This window comes from Ixodes scapularis, unplaced genomic scaffold, assembly GCF_016920785.2.
Source record: "Ixodes scapularis isolate PalLabHiFi unplaced genomic scaffold, ASM1692078v2 PGA_scaffold13__105_contigs__length_92229423, whole genome shotgun sequence".
NCBI lineage: Eukaryota > Metazoa > Arthropoda > Arachnida > Ixodida > Ixodidae > Ixodes > Ixodes scapularis.
Window position 1 is genome coordinate 43,905,190 of NW_024609839.1, and position 17,190 is coordinate 43,922,379.

Here is a 17,190-nt window from a genome sequence, read left to right on the forward strand (position 1 = left end):
AATCATACGCATATGTTCGATGTATGTTTTATATTTTATTCACCTTTTGGTATTGTCTTCGCCCTACAATAATGCCCGGGTAAGGGCGATGTAGATAACAGAATAAATCAATCAATCGCCGATCTTTGCGACCAATTAACCTAATTTTAGCAACGTCATGTTCTGTCGGGAGGAAACGTTTCTGATTTCATGGAACAACTCGCAGCAGAAATCGACTCGCTGGAAAATATTATCACATGGGAGGAGGCGGAAATTTTATAGTACGACGTGAAACAAAGCTACAATCGATGCTATGAGATAGTCCCGCATCGCCCAAAATAAAAATGGCAAGACAAGAACTATGAACGAGACAAAATAGAAAAAGGGCGACGCTGCTGAAGGGCTACACTTGAGTTCCAGCATTGTTTCTAACGAAAAAACATTTTACGTATCGTTGTGCACCCCCCCCCCCTTTCCACACACACACACACACATTTCTCGTTTTTATAACCGCGAAAACGAATTATGAACGAAAACGAACTATTCTACGCCCAGATGTAGCGCTAGGGGTATGAACGGGTTTGAACCAGGTGTCAGCGTTTCAGAACTCCCCGACAACTCCTTCGGAAGTTTATTACTAACGAGAACCAGCGCAAAAAAGCGACGAAGGGCAGGTAAAATGAGGGGACGCTTGTCGTGTCCATCTGTTGGTTCGGACCGCTAGGGTTACACGTGAGCGGAGAATGAGTGTTCAGCCACGCGTTGTTTAACAGCCACGCCTCGTAAGTCGTGCAGCAATGACCAGGTTGTTCCTTCACATCGCAGACACATACGGCTCCAGAGGCTGCTGCCTAAACACATCTCTCGTTTCCATACTGTGGAACAATGTTCATTTGGCTTCGAGTAAGTCGGAGCCAATGGTGCGCACTTGGGAATTTAAGCCGCTCTCACACTGCTCATACGTCATAGAACCGACGCGGGCTGCAGACATGATTTCACTGCGTTCACGCCTCAATCAGGTTTCAAGCGTGTGTGCTTCGTGCATATGTATGCTTTTAACATGTCTAAAATGGGTCTTTATATGAGCAGTGTGACTGGACCCTTATATACAAGGAATGCCTCAGACGGTGTCTGCAGCGTCTCTTTTGTAAGATGTATAAAGAGTGCGACCGCCGGTTTAGAGTTAGACGTTGGCGGTAGCCGGGAGAGCCAAGACAATGCAAGCTGTTTTCTCTAGCAGTGATATTTTATTTCCAAAGTTTGCAGAGAGAAGTCACGAAGCGAGAAATTCGCAGAGCGTATAGTAAATCACGACATCCGCGGAATTTCGTGTTTTTATTTTTTGCACCGCAGCAGAAATTAGAAATTAGATGCGTTTGGATTTAAAAGCGCCCGTGCAGAAACCATAGTCGTAGTCCCTGATCTTCATCTCCACACTGTCGTAGGGATAATAGTAGGATTCTTCTTGGCCTTTGATGTGCCAAGTAATACCGAGGGCCTTTGTTGGCGAAGTGTAGGTGAATTTACGTCCATTAAGATTTGCCCCGTTGCATTCCTTGAACCACCAGCCACCACTTAGTCTTGCGGAGCACTTGTCTTTGTCGGGTGTCTGTGTCATGCTCTTCTTGATGGTGAACTTCTCTCCGCTGTGGTAGGACAACGCGTCGTAACCTGTGCATGCCAAAAACCGGCGGGAATCAAGCAAAGTTATTGACCGCTCTCGCACTACAATATGCTCACAAGCGGCAAATATAAAATATGTTCTCTTAAAGGCAAACATGTATAAACGTTTTACTGCGCCAGTGGACGCAAAATGCTTTCCTTCGCTTCCAAAGTGGCAAAGCTTCCAATTTTACCTCAAAATTGGTTCAACAGATTAATTGACACGACCGAACTAGTAGTCTAAATTAAGAGTCTCATTAATTGTTTGTAGAGGTATCGAAATTTTAAAATTTGGTCTGAAAGGCTCTATAGCGACACTGACAACACTTAAACCGTGACGTGAAAATTATGACGCTAGTTGCAGCAGGCTACCGCCCGTTGCAAAGGTATACGACCGTTACCATCCATCCATTCATCCATTGCTGTTATATGGGGGCAGCACAGTTTGTTCCCGTTCGGTAATGTTAAATGAATTCTGCAAAAACTCACGCCGGCAAACGAAAAAAAAAAAAAAACACTTAAAGCAGTGTGTCGTTTTAGACTGCTAACTTCCAAGTTATATGTGACATCGCATTGCTGGAGAAAGCGTGAAAATTTTAATGTTGGCTTTTGCACAACCGTCATTTGCTGGTCTTTCAATAGCCAATCTAAATTGAGAGATAATAAATAGCATGCTGAGAAGACTAAACTCTGGATATTCCGAAAAGCCGTTTGTCTGGCTAGGTCAAAAACCACTTAAAGTGTCAATAATCTACGTCCAGAATCGAACTGGGGCTTCACTGTACCAGTCACTATGAATGTCTGTAGTTGAATTGAAAGGCAAACAAAATCTGGAAGGAATCAACAGCCAAGACTTAACATTATAGCAAAGGAGTGCCCAAACTGCGGCTCGCGAGCCGGCTCTACGCGGGTCCAAGTGCGGCTCGCGGCTCCCTGGTAAGCCTGGTGCCTCCCCCCCCCCCCCCCTTTTCTCCTCATGTGTCCCCGCATTAAAACAAAACAAAACAAAAAAAAGTTCTACAATTAAAAAAAAAGAAAGAAAACCTCATTGTCTTGCCAGTCTTATACTACACTACCTACATACAGTTGGACTGCATTTTGACACGCATATATGTCCAGCGACCCTGTTTTTTTTTTTGTTTTTTTTATTGTTCTAGAAAAAAAGTTTGAATACGAACAACGGGCGTCGGGGGCAGCGGCTGGTTGCTTTAGCAACCTTAAAGCAAAAATGACTGCATGGTTCAATATTGCTTAGGGGTTGAAGGAAGGTACTGCTGCCTGGTGTTATTGGTTGTAGTCAACTATTATAATTGGCCCCTTTAGAAAGAACTGTTTCCTCGATATCATTTTCTGTTAAAAGTAGCCCCCGTTTCTTTTTATTTTTTTTTTTTGCAGCTCTCTGAACTTTTGCAGTGTTGTCTGCATCTCTATCCCCATGTCACTCTGGCCACCTGTGTCATAGCACTTTTTTTTTTACGATTTCATAAAAGGTAGAATATGCCTGCGTGCTTCACGGAACAACGGCGAAATTGTTCATGCGAAACTACGTGTCACACAGAAGATTTTGATGACGTACTAGTCTCTTTAAAGAGTGCACCCAAAATAATTATTAACGTCAGTGATAACCAGGTTCCTAATTATTTTTAGGTAATTAAATTTCAAACTATCAAATTTTAAACATTGCTTCAATTAGAGAATTGCTAAGCATCGTCTGAAATCACAAAATCAGCCCGCTTAAAGAGCTAGATAGCAGGCGCAGATTTTACCGCCCTTCAAAAACACACAGTTTGGACTCGTTTCCAGTTTTCGGTTTCCTGTCGGCAGAGCCGAAGAAGTCCTGCTCACAGCGGACAAAGCGCGCACTAACAAACGGAATCACACATTCTTAGGATGATATGTTGAAAAAGGCAAGCCGGCAAAACCGATACCTACCGTCAGGACCCTCGTATTCGTCGATGGTCAGCTTGTACTTCTCCTCTTTGGAGCCAACATGAAATTTGTGATAGAGCACAACTGTCGGTTTTGTTTGTCCTGTTCTTGTCAGTTCGATTCTGAGAGATTGTTGGTTGTTCGGAAAACTCGTAAGTGCATGAAGATTTTCGTTGCCTTTAGCGGAAGGTAAAAATTCGTTTAGAATTAAAACATGAACGCCATCTCCAAAGTTAAGACTGAGTCATAAACCCTCCATGACGTGAGGCCTCACTCCTAACATGAGCTGCAGGAATGAGCATTGCGCTGACTAAAAGCATAGGTCAAAGCAAACTAACGATAGTAAATTCAGAACATGAAATACATAGAAGAGTAGCGATCCACATTTTTCGTTTCGCAATACTATCTAATCATATGGTTTAATAACATAGGGTAATGTATTTTATTATTATAATTGTATTCAGGAGCAAGCTGAAATGCTGGCAAAATACCATTACTTGTGAAGCTTGTTTCGAATGGTGAGTATCAGTGCTAATCGCAAAGCAAATAAATACCTATAGGCTACGTCACCTGAGAGTGTCTTTATTGACTGGTTTTATTTTACGGGTGGACCAAAATTAATATTCTTACTACAGGTGTTTTTTGTTTAACGCGAAAATGTGTTTTTTGTTTGTCTTTTCTTGTTTTGGTTTGAGGAAGATTCTAAAAGGAGATTTAACCTCACTCGCAGATGTGCGTGGCGCACTGTACATGTAGACCCACTAAAGTTTCCGGGAAAGTTTACCATGTGACGTGACGTTGCCACGTGACGTGATGCCAAGGTCTCACGTGACACGAGCGACGCCAGCTGTTTATAGGTGGCGCCAATCGTTTATCAAAATAGCGGGTATAGTGAGGGTCGGAGATACGTGATGGGTGTATCAGTTGCTGGGACTGTCTCGTGGTGTGCTGGCTTCACTGAGCGACACGAATTATTCCTCAGGCAGGTGACATTTTTTTTTTCCCAAAACAACAAATATGTTTAGCGTAATGTTGACTCCTTGATTCATTTTTTTTTTTTTAAAGTCAGGAGCAAAATAGAAACCAAATTTATAAAGCAGGCGAGCTCGTTAAGGTTACACTTGACTCTAAACCGGAGACGAACGGACGACAAAGGGCAAACACGCACGTCTCAAAGCTCATCACTTTGCGTCAGTCATAGAGATTTAGACGTGTGTGTTTGTCCCCTTGTCCGTTTGTCTTCGGTTTAGTATCGTGTGTACCAAAACTAACTTCTGTTCTGGAGTCAACGCCTCGGTATAGACGTTAATGTTGGTTTCGCTCCTACCGAAAAAATGTGTCTTAAAACGTAGTTTGTAAGGTAAAAAAAATTTCAGCCACTAAAAGATGTGATTTTGAGAGCCATGTTCCATTAGATGGGTTAAACGGGTAGATTATTCTTGAAATTAAATGCTCGTACGTAACTTAGTAGACACATCAAGTTTCGCAATTTTTAGAGCTCTAATTCTACTAAAAACCCAGTTTGACGTTTCGCTATTTGGATTATGAAAGTGGAAATATATCTAGATTCTATCTGGATTTCATGTTTTCAAAAATTATTCGCTTGGCATGACGCTGCGGACACTTGACTACTTTATGGTCGCCTTTCGGGCACGGCAACTACGCCGCTTGCTTTTCTAGCATTGTGAGAGGTGAGGCCGTCCTAGAGGTATAGGACGACTTCTAGGATGACCGCAAGGACGACGCCAAGGTAATGAAACAAGCAAAGTCGCCCGTTGAGCGGCGCATGCCACTCAATCGTATTTTTATTGGTTTATACAATGCTTTTTCGCTCAATGGATCAAGTAAGGTTTTCGCCTTAAAGCATGCTTTACGAATGCCGTTATTAAATATTCTAAAAATGTCGTTTAGAAAGCTTCCAAATTTCATACTCCAAAATGAAGGAAGCAATAAGTTTCAACAGGTCGAGTACGTCACCGGGGATGTAGGCAAGACGGTGCACACTGTTTAAACGCTTGCAGTCTCCACGAGTGGTACCAGGAAAGCGACGTCAACAGAGAAGGAGCTCGCGATTCAGAATAATGCAGTGCTACGGGCCCGTGTATCTTCAAAGTTCGGGGTGGTGGCAGTATAAAAAACGACGCATCAGCGCCCCACACCAGTGTTCACGAATAATACCGGTCACAAACTCCCAGGCCCCACCGCTCCACTCGGCACCGACACGACATACGGCAACAAACTGCATCAAAATGTCCCAGAAGTAAAGGCGTCTGCTCCCGTACTGCTACTAGCGGAAGTGAAGTGTTGGGCGGATGTCCTTCTCAAATATATATAAAAGATGCTTTGCGCAAGGATCATTTTCATTTATTATTGTATACGTAATGAAAAAATCCCAATAATTTGTTTTCCTATCTGATTCAAGCTAGTCGGACTGCTCATAACACTGGTCAAGCAAAAAAATAAAAAACTTTGAACTTTTTCATGACCGATTAAGATTTATTGTTAATATATCGTTATTTGTCGCAACGGACTAACATTATAGATTTTGTCTCCACACTTTCTAAATGCAAACAGTTCTAACACACGGCTGTCCGTTTCGCCGTGTTTTGTGTGTTCTATAAATCTGTAATGGTCAGCGACCAAGGAGCTCACCCGCACATGTCAAGCTTATATGCGCCGCGGGGAGAAATGAATATCAAGTAGGAAGTGTCGGGCGTAGTGTCGTTGTTGTGTTTGTGTTCATGTCGGTGCTGTGTATTACGTGGTACTGGTGTTGCCTGGGTTGTACAGGGTGAAACAAGGAGACGGCAGGCTCTTTAAATCGACCGCAAAATTCGGTTTCTTAACCTATCACGCTACGACTTTGTGCAGCGTTGCCCTCAGATGGTGCATTTTTTTTTGTAAAGTTTGCAAAGAGCAAACTTACGTGAGGAAGAAGTAAAGAAAGAAAAAGGCTTAGCTCCTACGGAAACGCACCGACGCCACCGGTCTTCAAGCAACACGGCGCCGTTTCGCACGGGAGACAAGAGATGGCGCAAGAGGTCGCGACGCCAACTGCCGCCAACGAACGAGCAGATGACGCCGAGAGCCGGCGTATTTAGCAGACAAGGAACTGCAGTTCCTTGTTGTTACCGCGCCTGTTTTTGTTTCTGCGACTGTCGCCGCCTGCGGAACGCGCGCCGCTTTTGAGTCGAAAAAATCGTCTGCTAAAGACGCTGGCTCTCGGCGCCGTATACTCGTTCGTTGGCAGCGTTCGTTGCGGCATCTCTTGTGTCCCGTGCGAAACGGCGCCGTGTTGTTTGCAGACCGGTGGCTTTGCTGCGTTTCCATAGGAGCTAAGCCTTTTTCTTTCTTTACTTCTTCCTCAGGTGAGTTCGCTCTTTGCAAATTTTACAAAAAAAAAAAAAATGCACCATCTGTGGGCAACGCTGCACAAAGTAGTAGCGTGATAAGTTAAGAAACCGAATTTTGCGGTCGATCTAAAGAGCCTCCGGTCTCCTTGTTTCACCCTGTATGTAGGGTTGCTCTCTGGTCGTGGTCGTTCGCAGTGTGTTAACAGAATCGTATTTTTTTTAAATATAGGCTGCTAGAAATCTCGAGAGGTGTCGCAACTTACCGCGCGATTCTAAATAGTTTGCTCAAGTTATTTACCCATGTAAGTTCGGCATCCCTTTTTTTTTTTTTTTTGTCTAGCGGCTTTGTTGAAGCTACCGACGCCGCCGACGACGCACGTACGTACCTTTGCACGTAGCTACGTCCGCCGCTTGGAGACTTTACTGTCTATAAAAGACAGCGAACGAGAACTAACGCGCCCTGTGTGCTTTCAATTCGGCTGAAAGGCGCGCGGCTCGCTGGGCTCGTCCCTCGCCTATTCTCGGCTGCTGGCCGCCATGCTTTATAAGGAACACGCTCGAAATGTGTTTTGCGGAAGGCAGACACGGTGTAGCGTGTTAAGTTTACACGGCACCTCATGTGTAAACGAATAACGCAGATGGCTCCGTGTAACACGAACACGTTCCGACGTGTCCGCTATGGGACAACGGTTTACACGTCTGGGCATGTTATTTTTGCTAACAGTGTACAGTATATAGTCTTCTCACCATGGTCTTAAAACTAAGGTTGGAGAAACCTCGAGTATATACAACCATACGTTTTCCCAGTATTTTCTTCTAAGTAATGTTGATTTAAAGCTGCCTAAAAATGCGCTCAAAACGGTGAAAACGGCGATATATCTGAAATTTCTTAAAAATCCACAGCGCTTTCACAGGAAAATCTAAGGGCCGTAAGACCATCATTACGTCTTCGTAATGAACCTCCGAAAGAATGAACACTCTCGTGCATTCCTGGAATTCAGGTTTGTGTAGCGAAATTCGCCCATTTAGTGACAAGCGGGTGAATCTACTTAAGGGTGAACGGAGTATAGCGTGATCGCTAGAGCGCTTCGCGTTCCTACCTCGAGAGGGCGAGCAAGGAGCTGGAGTAACGAGTCCAAATGCCCGCATGAGCGTTTACACCTGCGACTGCCAGTCGCGCGACCAACTAGTGACATGTGACAAGCGAGAACCGACGTTCACACGGCAGGCGATCGGCGAGCCGCTTCCGTGAGTTGTTCCTCGGGAGCTCTCGGGAGCCGCCGTCGATACTGCCCTCTCCACTACAACTCCCCTATCCACAACTTCCTATGGAAGTGCGCCCTGGAGCCTGCAAAATGGCCGTCATTTGGATGATCATCGTAGAACAGCAGCACATCAGCAGTCTGCGACGTCTAAGCAAGTCTAGTTTTGCTATATACGAGAAGTATTAGAGGTTCCCTAGTGAAAAAGCCATTTGTATGAGAAATTCCTTGTGTCCAATAACATATAAGAACCATATAAATCATATGTAAAAAATATAAGAACCATATAAGGACTGTATAAGATATATAAGTACTATACAAGAACCATATAAAAAACTTCTCAGAAGTTTCTTTAAAGGATCTTATATTATTAATATTATTATTATTACTATTATTATTATTATTTATTCTTATACATCTCATATAGTTCTTGTATGTTCTCATATAATCTTATTTGATCCTAGACGTTCAATGGACATAGAAATGTATTTTACATATATATATATATATATATATATATATATATATATATATATATATTTTTGCTAGAGGTATAATATTATTATTAAGGGATCCTGTCCAAAATGTCGGGTGATGTTATTGATGCGGGATCTTGGTTAGGCACATGGAACCCATACCCACACCGGGGATCCTGTATAATTATACCCGTTCCATAACCACCTAAAGGATATTGTATAGGTATACAGGGCCCATATACCACCTAAAGGTCCCTGCAGAGGCGTACGGGGCCCATAACAGCGATAGCCGTTATGGCTCTTCCTACCAGTGAAAATGACATCCGTCGTTGATGTGTCAGTTGTCGGAGCTGATGTTGCAGTGGGCGGTGTAAGGCGTCCGTCGTCGATGTTGCCAAATCATTGAAAAGAATCGTCCGCCACAGCGTTAATAACCAGCTCTATACTTAGAACTTGTTTGTGCCGGATGCCCACTCAAAACGAAGTGAATTGGAGCTTTGTATGTATAAATGTGGAAATAGGCTGGAGCTTATCTTATAGAGATTAAGATTGTGCTTCTAATGGCTTTTATAGGAACCACCATTCATTACCTGTTTGAATGCCCGTAAGAAGCCATACAGAAATTTATTTATTTTATTTATTTATTTATTTGATACCCACAGCGCCTTTCGGCATTACAGTGGGGGGGGGGGGGGGGTTATACACAAAAAATCAAGTATGACGTAACAGGTACTACATTGGAAACATTCATAAAAAGACAACCAATCGAACAAAAAGGATTTTGCGAACATGAAACAACCAAGTCACAACTATCGCGACACACGGAGAAGATTGCAACAAGTTTTACAAAAAGCTACCCATTTCGGATTCCTCGTCATCGGCTCCTTTTACAGACCACCTGCGACTAGTGACGAATCAATCCAACTATTAACGAATGCCTTGTCATCCATTTCTTTCGACTATCTTGTGCTGGGAGGGGATTTCAATTTTCCGGATATTCAATGGGATGAAGGGTTGCCGAGTACCTCAAATTCATCCGGGCCATATGAATCCTTTATGAATTTTACTTCTAGTTTTTCGCTGCACTAGCACGTGTCGGTTCCTACGCGCTTGGACCCTAGAAGAGATAGCACGCTCGATTTGATTTTCAGCAATGAAAGTTCTATTATCTCCTCTGTCTCAGGTATTCCCGGCATGTGCGATCACAAGGCGGTAATCGGACAAATAAAATGCGCAAAGAAAGCAGTAGCTCGCATGCCCCCAAGGAAAATATTCCTATACGATCAAGGTAACTACGCGACTATGGATGACGAACTTTTCTCTTTTTTTCCTTTGTTTAGAAACCTCAGTTCTGATGTGGATGTTGACACACTCTGGAATGTGTTTAAGACAAAGCTAAAATTCCTTACTGACACTTTTGTTCCATCAAAAGTTATAAACTCCAAAAGACGCAACGACAAGCCATGGATTAACAAAGAGCAACGTTAAATCATTAAAAAAAAAAAACGGCGAGTGTTTGTAAAGTACCGACAAAATAGCAACTCTGGTAATCTGGCCCGCCTGAAGGAGCTTACAACACTCTTCAAAGAAAAGATGTCCTATTTTAAAACTATGTTTCACAACTCCCTTGACGAAAAGTTAAAGCGAAACCTGAAGATATTCTGGAAATACGTTAAGGCCTGAAAGAGAGACGTCACGGGCATTCGACCCATCAAAGAATCCGGACGACTATTAGATAAGGACAGTGATAAGGCGATGCTCTTCAACAGTTATTTTGAGTCTGTATTTACGTTGCCTATTGGGGATGCCATCCCTTCATTTTCCTTTACTTTAGGAGAGAGTATGCCTGATATTTAAATAAGCCAAGATGGAATCCTTAAGCTGGTAAATAATCTTAAAGAAAACAAAGTCACCGGGCCGGATGGACTATCTTGTCGCGTCCTTAAAAAATGCTCTGGAATCTTGTCATGTTTTTTGTATGTTTTATTTAAAAGCTCACTCTCCTTTGGCTGTCTGGCCAGCGAATGGAAAAGAGCATATGTTGTTCCAGCACACAAAAGCGGACCAAAAAATAGGGTAGACAACTACAGGCCAATTTCCCTACTCTGTGTGTGCTCGAAAATACTAGAACACATAATTTACAGTAATCTATTCAAACATCTTGTTATAAACAACTTCCTTTATCCTAATCAGCATGGATTCAGAAGTGTTTTTTCCTGCGACACTCAGCTAGTTGAATTTTACCATGACATAGCTTATTCCTTTGATAAAGGACTGCAGGTGGATTGTGTCTTTTTAGACTTCCAAAAAGCATTCGACATAATCCCTCATAAATTATTTTTGCAAAAAGTAAACTCTCTTAGCCTACCTGATTGTCTTTTTAACTGGATTTCAGACTATTTACAGAATAGAAAACAGGCAGTTCTGGTCAACGGGAAAACATCAACTTACGTAGACGTAACGTCGGGTGTCCCCCAGGGGTCTGTGCTAGGGCCTCTTCTGTTTTTATTATGTATAAATTATATTTCTGTTGGAACTGGATCTAGCATTCGCCTCTAGGCAGATGACTGTCATATATAGTAATATTAGGACTGAATCGGACTGCCTGGCTTTGCAAGAGGACATTAACAGAATTTCACGGTGGTGCGACAAGTGGGGAATGAAGCTTAGTATCCACAAATGCTCTCAGATGACGTTCACTAGGAAGCGCCAGCCAGTAAACTTTTGCGTACTCGATCGGCGGCGTTCAACTAAAGGAGGAAGAAGTAGTAAAGTATGTAGGTGTTAAATTTTCTCATAACTTGTCATGGAGAGCACACATCGACTTCGTCAAGGCCAAAGCCAACTGCATGTTAAACTTTTTGAAACGTAATTTCATGGACTGTCCCCAAACTGCGGAAGCAACTCTTTTTAAGACTAACGTTAGGCCGATACTGGAGTACGCCAGTGTCCTGTGAGACCCAAAAGAGAGTTACTTGGAGAGAAAAAATAGAGCAAGTACAGAGCAGGGCTGCGAGATTTGTCACAAGAAACTACAATTACAGAGAAAGTGCTACCGCTCTTAAAAGGCAATTAGAGTAGGAGCCGCTTTCCTTCAGAAGAAGACGTCTTCGTTTGAAGTTTCTTCACGCAATTTACCATGCTCAAACCGGCATTAATAAAGCTAAGTTTATTCAACCCCACAACATCGTATCTAGGAGATTAGACCACTCGGAAAAAATTAGGGAATGGACAGCCCGAACCAACGTTTTTGAAATATTCATTTTTTTCCAACACTATTAAAGAGTGGAACGCCCTGCCAAATGGCACCGTTTCTATCTTGTCAAACTCACTTTTCTTTGACAGACTGTCACGTGACAGCTGGCCAAACTAACATGACTAGGAAAATGTTTTGACCCTTGCGATGTGAATTTCGAGTGATTACTGGGCGCGATACTGTTGTATGTTTATTTGTTCCTACTTCGATTACTGTATTATTCCTTGAACGAAGTTGATAAAACTACATCTGTGTCTGTGTGTGTTTTTTTATTTTTTATTTCTGTGTCATGCGGCAAGTGGGTTATTTAATTTCGCTGTTAGCACATATTTACCTCAGCTGAATCTTTTATCTGGCACGTACCTGGAATGCGAGTCACCGATGTTTCTTTTATCATATTCTGAGCTTGCTTTTGATTGAGTGTGTTTTCCTGTGAGCTTGCGTTATTTCTTTTTTTTGGTGCATATGCACGTGTGTAATTTCTACCCTCACAACTATCCACCCCCCCCCCCCCCTGCAATAATGCCTTCGGGCGCTGTGGGGTAACCCGAAATAAATAAATAAATAAATAAATAAATAGGAAATACTTTCCTGTAGGGCTTCCTGTATAAAAAGCAAACAGGAAGTTCCTTCCTGTAAGACGTCATGTATAAACGTTTACGGAAAATGATTTCCTGTGTGACTTCCCACAAAAGGGTATACAGGAAATGGCTTCCCGTATGCCTTCCCACAAAAGGGTATACAGGAAATGCCTTTTTGTAGACTTTCTGTATGAATGTAAATGAAAATTTCCAATGGGGTCGGGTTCCTGTTTCGCGGTTTTCTAATTTTTGTTGTCGCACACCTCCTCGTGCGTAATTCTTGTCCAAGAGAAAAAAAAAATTGAGGTATTTGCCTGAGTCTTTCGGAATTAAGCGTACAATGAAAGAACAATCGCTACATTGGGGCTCACTCACGCGAGATTTTGCGGTAGAAAATACGTACCTGCGAAGTCAAAAGTCGCGGATTTGCTGTCAAACCGGGTTCATTTTGGGCGCTCGTTCAGACAGGAATGCTGCTTTGTATAGAGGAATGAATACAATCTAATAGCGTTGATCAGATCCACCGTAGAGACTTCCGTGGCTCTTTCTCCATGCCCTCTACCGCGAACCGACGTTACTTATAGCAGATTTAGAAAGGGTGCCGCGAATGGACGGCCATGTTTGTTGCAACTCCCACAGAAGTGCCGGGTGTTCGAGGCCCCGCTGACTGGTTCAGCCGCCGGGTGACTCTGCGACCGGCCCGAAAAATCGGCCCGGTCGCGACTGCCCCGAACCGTTCGCTCGTGCGACAAAAAACTGTCGCGCGACCGTTCAAATTTGCAAGAGCGCCATTTAAACGCACTTGTTTTGTGCTCCAGATGCGGGTTGCCTTCTCTGAGATGCAGGTACACTAGGATGCATATGCTTGTACTTGCCTATCCAGTAACTGCTCCCGCTTGCTGTAAATCCAACCTCATAATCTCGTTCGTTTTTCTCGAAGTTGTTGTCGTTGACTTCATATTTGGTCCGACTTTGAATCACCTGGAAGTCGATAGATGAGTCAGCGCGAAGGGAGTGAGAATGTACCCGCTTTTTTCCCGCCGGTTTTGGGTACCAGCTATTCTCCGTTTCACTAAAACCGTGCAGTACATGGAGAGAGTGTATCCCGACCTGGCCAAGAGGAGGGAAAGGAGGGACGGGGGAATCCCAGCTCTCCTCTACGGCTCCTCCTTTCCCTTCTCTTGAACAGAATGGCATACGCTCTCTTCCTTTTAGCCGTGGCTGTATTGCACGGTTTTAGTGACAGAGTATACACACGTTTCACGGTAACTTGGCAGACGACGAAGACTACGGTCCCGGTGAGCCAATTAACGTGTAGGAGAGAGACACGTGACTGCGCTCTATCTCCCCAGACTCGCAGTAACCTCAAGAAAAAAAAAAGGTTCTTACAAATTCTTACAACATTTGATTGTCAGAGGCAGAAGCGACGCTTTTGGTGCTTGAGACGTGCACGTCTTGATAAGATAATATACATAGATTCTTAAAAGCGTCTCCATATATCGTAATTCTCCACAATAGGGGCAAATGAAGAATGTTCCGGGACGAGCTGGAATTTTGTTTTGTTTTACTACGGGGTGTTTTTAAGTCAGATCGCACAATGATGGTCTGGGTCATATTTGTTACGTTTGCGTAAAAAAAAATATATATATATATATATATATATATATATATATATATATATATATGTGTGTGTGTGTATATATGTATATATTGAAAGCCATATGTTCTTGTTAAGCGCATTCAGATTTGTGCGATCACCGTAGCTAATTTTCTTTCGGAGATGTAAAATTTCGAAGCTCGAGGCCTGGGGAAGGTTTCGCTATGATATATTGCACAGGCGTCAACTTCACACCGAAGCATGCACGTAGTAATAATTCTTTAAATTTATTTCAAGAAAGGCTTACGATGTGTGCACTGAATAGTAAACTTTACAATAAGACCGTTCCACAGAAAGAAGTTACGAAACACGTCAAATAAACAGGTTTTAGAGACACGTTCACAAATTGTTTACCAACGAACTACTACGGCTAAAATGACGCACAATATAACAAAGTGATCACCTTTAAATGCATGTCACGAATATATAAGAACAGTATAATTAGCGGTCATTTTAGTTTTGTTATTAATACCGGAACTCAGCTAAATTCACTAGATGTGGCAAACTTGCACTGCATTAATAAAAAAAAGACTCAAATTTGTACTTTTCTAAACTCAGTTTACAGTGACGTGAACTAACTAATGATGGCAAAAAAATTTAAAGGGTAACTGCAAAGAAAAAAGTGTTTTTAAACAGTCTAAGTGGGACAAGCATGTCACAAAAAAAAATGTTCCGCGAAATAAAAATTTTTAGCGAAATTTGCGTGACAGGACGTTTTGTAGTAGGAGTCAGAACCTCTCCACTTTTGAAACTCCCGCTCTTTCAACCCGCGCGGAGGAGTACACACTAAAAATTTCAACACCCATGTTCGTGTTAAAAGGGTGTTTTTCCGAGCTCACACCCTTCCTACACCATTTTTACATGATTTTTGAATATTCAAGGGTGTACGGAAAGGCCTACGCCCTTCGTACATCCTTTTTACACCCTACGGCTACCGAAATCGTGTTAAGAGGGTGTTGCGGTGGTACACCCATGATTTCCGAATCGACGAACTCGGAAACCGCCGAATTGCAGACATAAGCGCCGACAGCAGAAGTCAAGAAGCAGCCTGCTCAATTTAGAGGATTTCGTGAAGTTCAAGTAAGCACAATGGGCAGCTGACATCCAAGCCAAGCCAACGCTCGAGTTGTTTTCAAGCCAGATGAATGCCGGCGTTGTGTACAAGCTCCTTGGTTGTTTACGTGCAAGCGACCACGAAAATATCATCGGTTACTCACGCACTTCTGCTCAGAATGGTGAGACCACAGCGGTTCTATTACTATACATTCCGTCTCATCCTGAGATGTACTAAAGCGAAGGCTAGGCGTGCGAGACGGTTCGGGCTCACAGCTTTACTGTGAGCCTGTACCGTAAAGGTCGGTTCCGACACTTGCGTTTGAGTGTGTTTGTCTGCGTTGCGTTTAGAACCGAAAACGAGTCACCGGCACATCTGTGCTTCGTACACACTAAACATCGTAACACCCTTGTGGGTGTAAATGGCTTGTCCTATAACTAACACCCATTTGGGTGTGGCAAAACGCCCTACACAAAGGGCGTTATTCGTAACGCCCCTAAAATAGGGCGTTTTTCCCTAACACCCTTAAAGGACGGCGTTGTTCCGAACACCTTTCAATTAGGGTGTGATTCCTCTGTACACCTTTTTATTAGGGCGTTATGTCTGCGCAGTACGCCCTCTAAATTGTGCGTATCACCGCCAGAAAGGGAAATAAAAAAGGCGCGATTACCAACACCAATAAAGTAATGCGTAATAACCCAAAAGAGTGCACGAGGAAATTACTGCAAATGCCTGGTTCACTTTTTATTTTTTAATCAAGGTTCTAACAGGTTCTACAAAATTCTCTATAGACGATTGCAAGCAGGTCATCTGGCCGCAGCCATGTCTCTGCTTATGCGGGCAAGTGCGTGCAATTACAAGCGTGGCAAAGGGCAAAGCTACGTTCACGGGCACGTCATCAAACTTCGCGAAGGCAAGATTGAAATAAATAGTTCTCTTTTATCCTCGCAATTCCACCACGACCGAGACGCTTCTAAACCAGTGGCGGTCCGTGCGTTTAATGTCATGAATATTTCAACCGGATATTGCTTCATAACCCCTTCAAATTGTACAACCGAAGGCCCTTGTTGAATCTCCAACTGTACTTTTCTTGTGACGTTTATGCTTCCTTGCACTGGTGACGTGGACAAAACTGACAAGTTGCTTGGGACGCAAGCGGCAGTTCATGTTTGTAAACCGTAAAATGGTCTATTGAAACGGAAGCAGGGAGGCTATGTTCGACAAATGTTTCGTTACTCCTAAAAATAAACGGAAGTGGCCGAAGTGACGATATCGCGTTTGATTGGTTAGAGGTTCAAATTACGAAAGTTACTTATTTTCGCTATTTGACCTTCCAACCAATCAAACGCGATATCGTCGCTTCCGTCACTTCAGTGTCTTTTTAGGAGAAATGAAACATTTGTCGAACATAGCCCCCTTGGACTACTATCAGAAGCATGCTTGCAGAGTACTTACAAATAAAACAGCGATCTCATGTAATCCGTGATAGATGCATAATCCGATTCGGGCAGCACAGAACAACGCAAACACAATGCCAAGGTTGAAGGCGGTCGATCACATTCAACGGAAGTCTCGCGGCCGCCGATGAGAAGCTCTTTGTCGAAATGCGTCCACCAAATACAGCACAATAATTCCATGGAATCCGACGAAATAAACGACCATTTCCGAAAAATTGGCATGGATGCATTCCGGCCGTTCACGACGAAAAATCACGGCCGCGACTGAACCACACGAAAAACAGGAATACACTGACGGGCGCCCCCCTTTTTGTAAACCGGGCCTACTTGGCCCCTACAACTCACCATAACTTGGCATACGGCAAAGACTACGGCCCCAGTAGCCCATCAGCGCGTCAGAGCGAATCACGTGACAAATTTCCGTCCAAGCGTCCTTGTCCTACGGAGAGCGATCACGTGTTTTGCGCCACCCCTCTGATTTGCTAGAAGTGGCCTTCGCACTCGCTCACAGCAACACGAAGACA

General features: G+C 43.3%; 1 pseudogene; it reads right to left on the reverse strand.

Annotated features, from left to right (window-relative positions):
* Positions 1-1,345: 1,345 nt before the first annotated feature.
* On the reverse strand, positions 1,346-13,643 carry LOC115309262 (annotated as a pseudogene).
* Between the last annotated feature and the right edge of the window lie 3,547 nt (positions 13,644-17,190).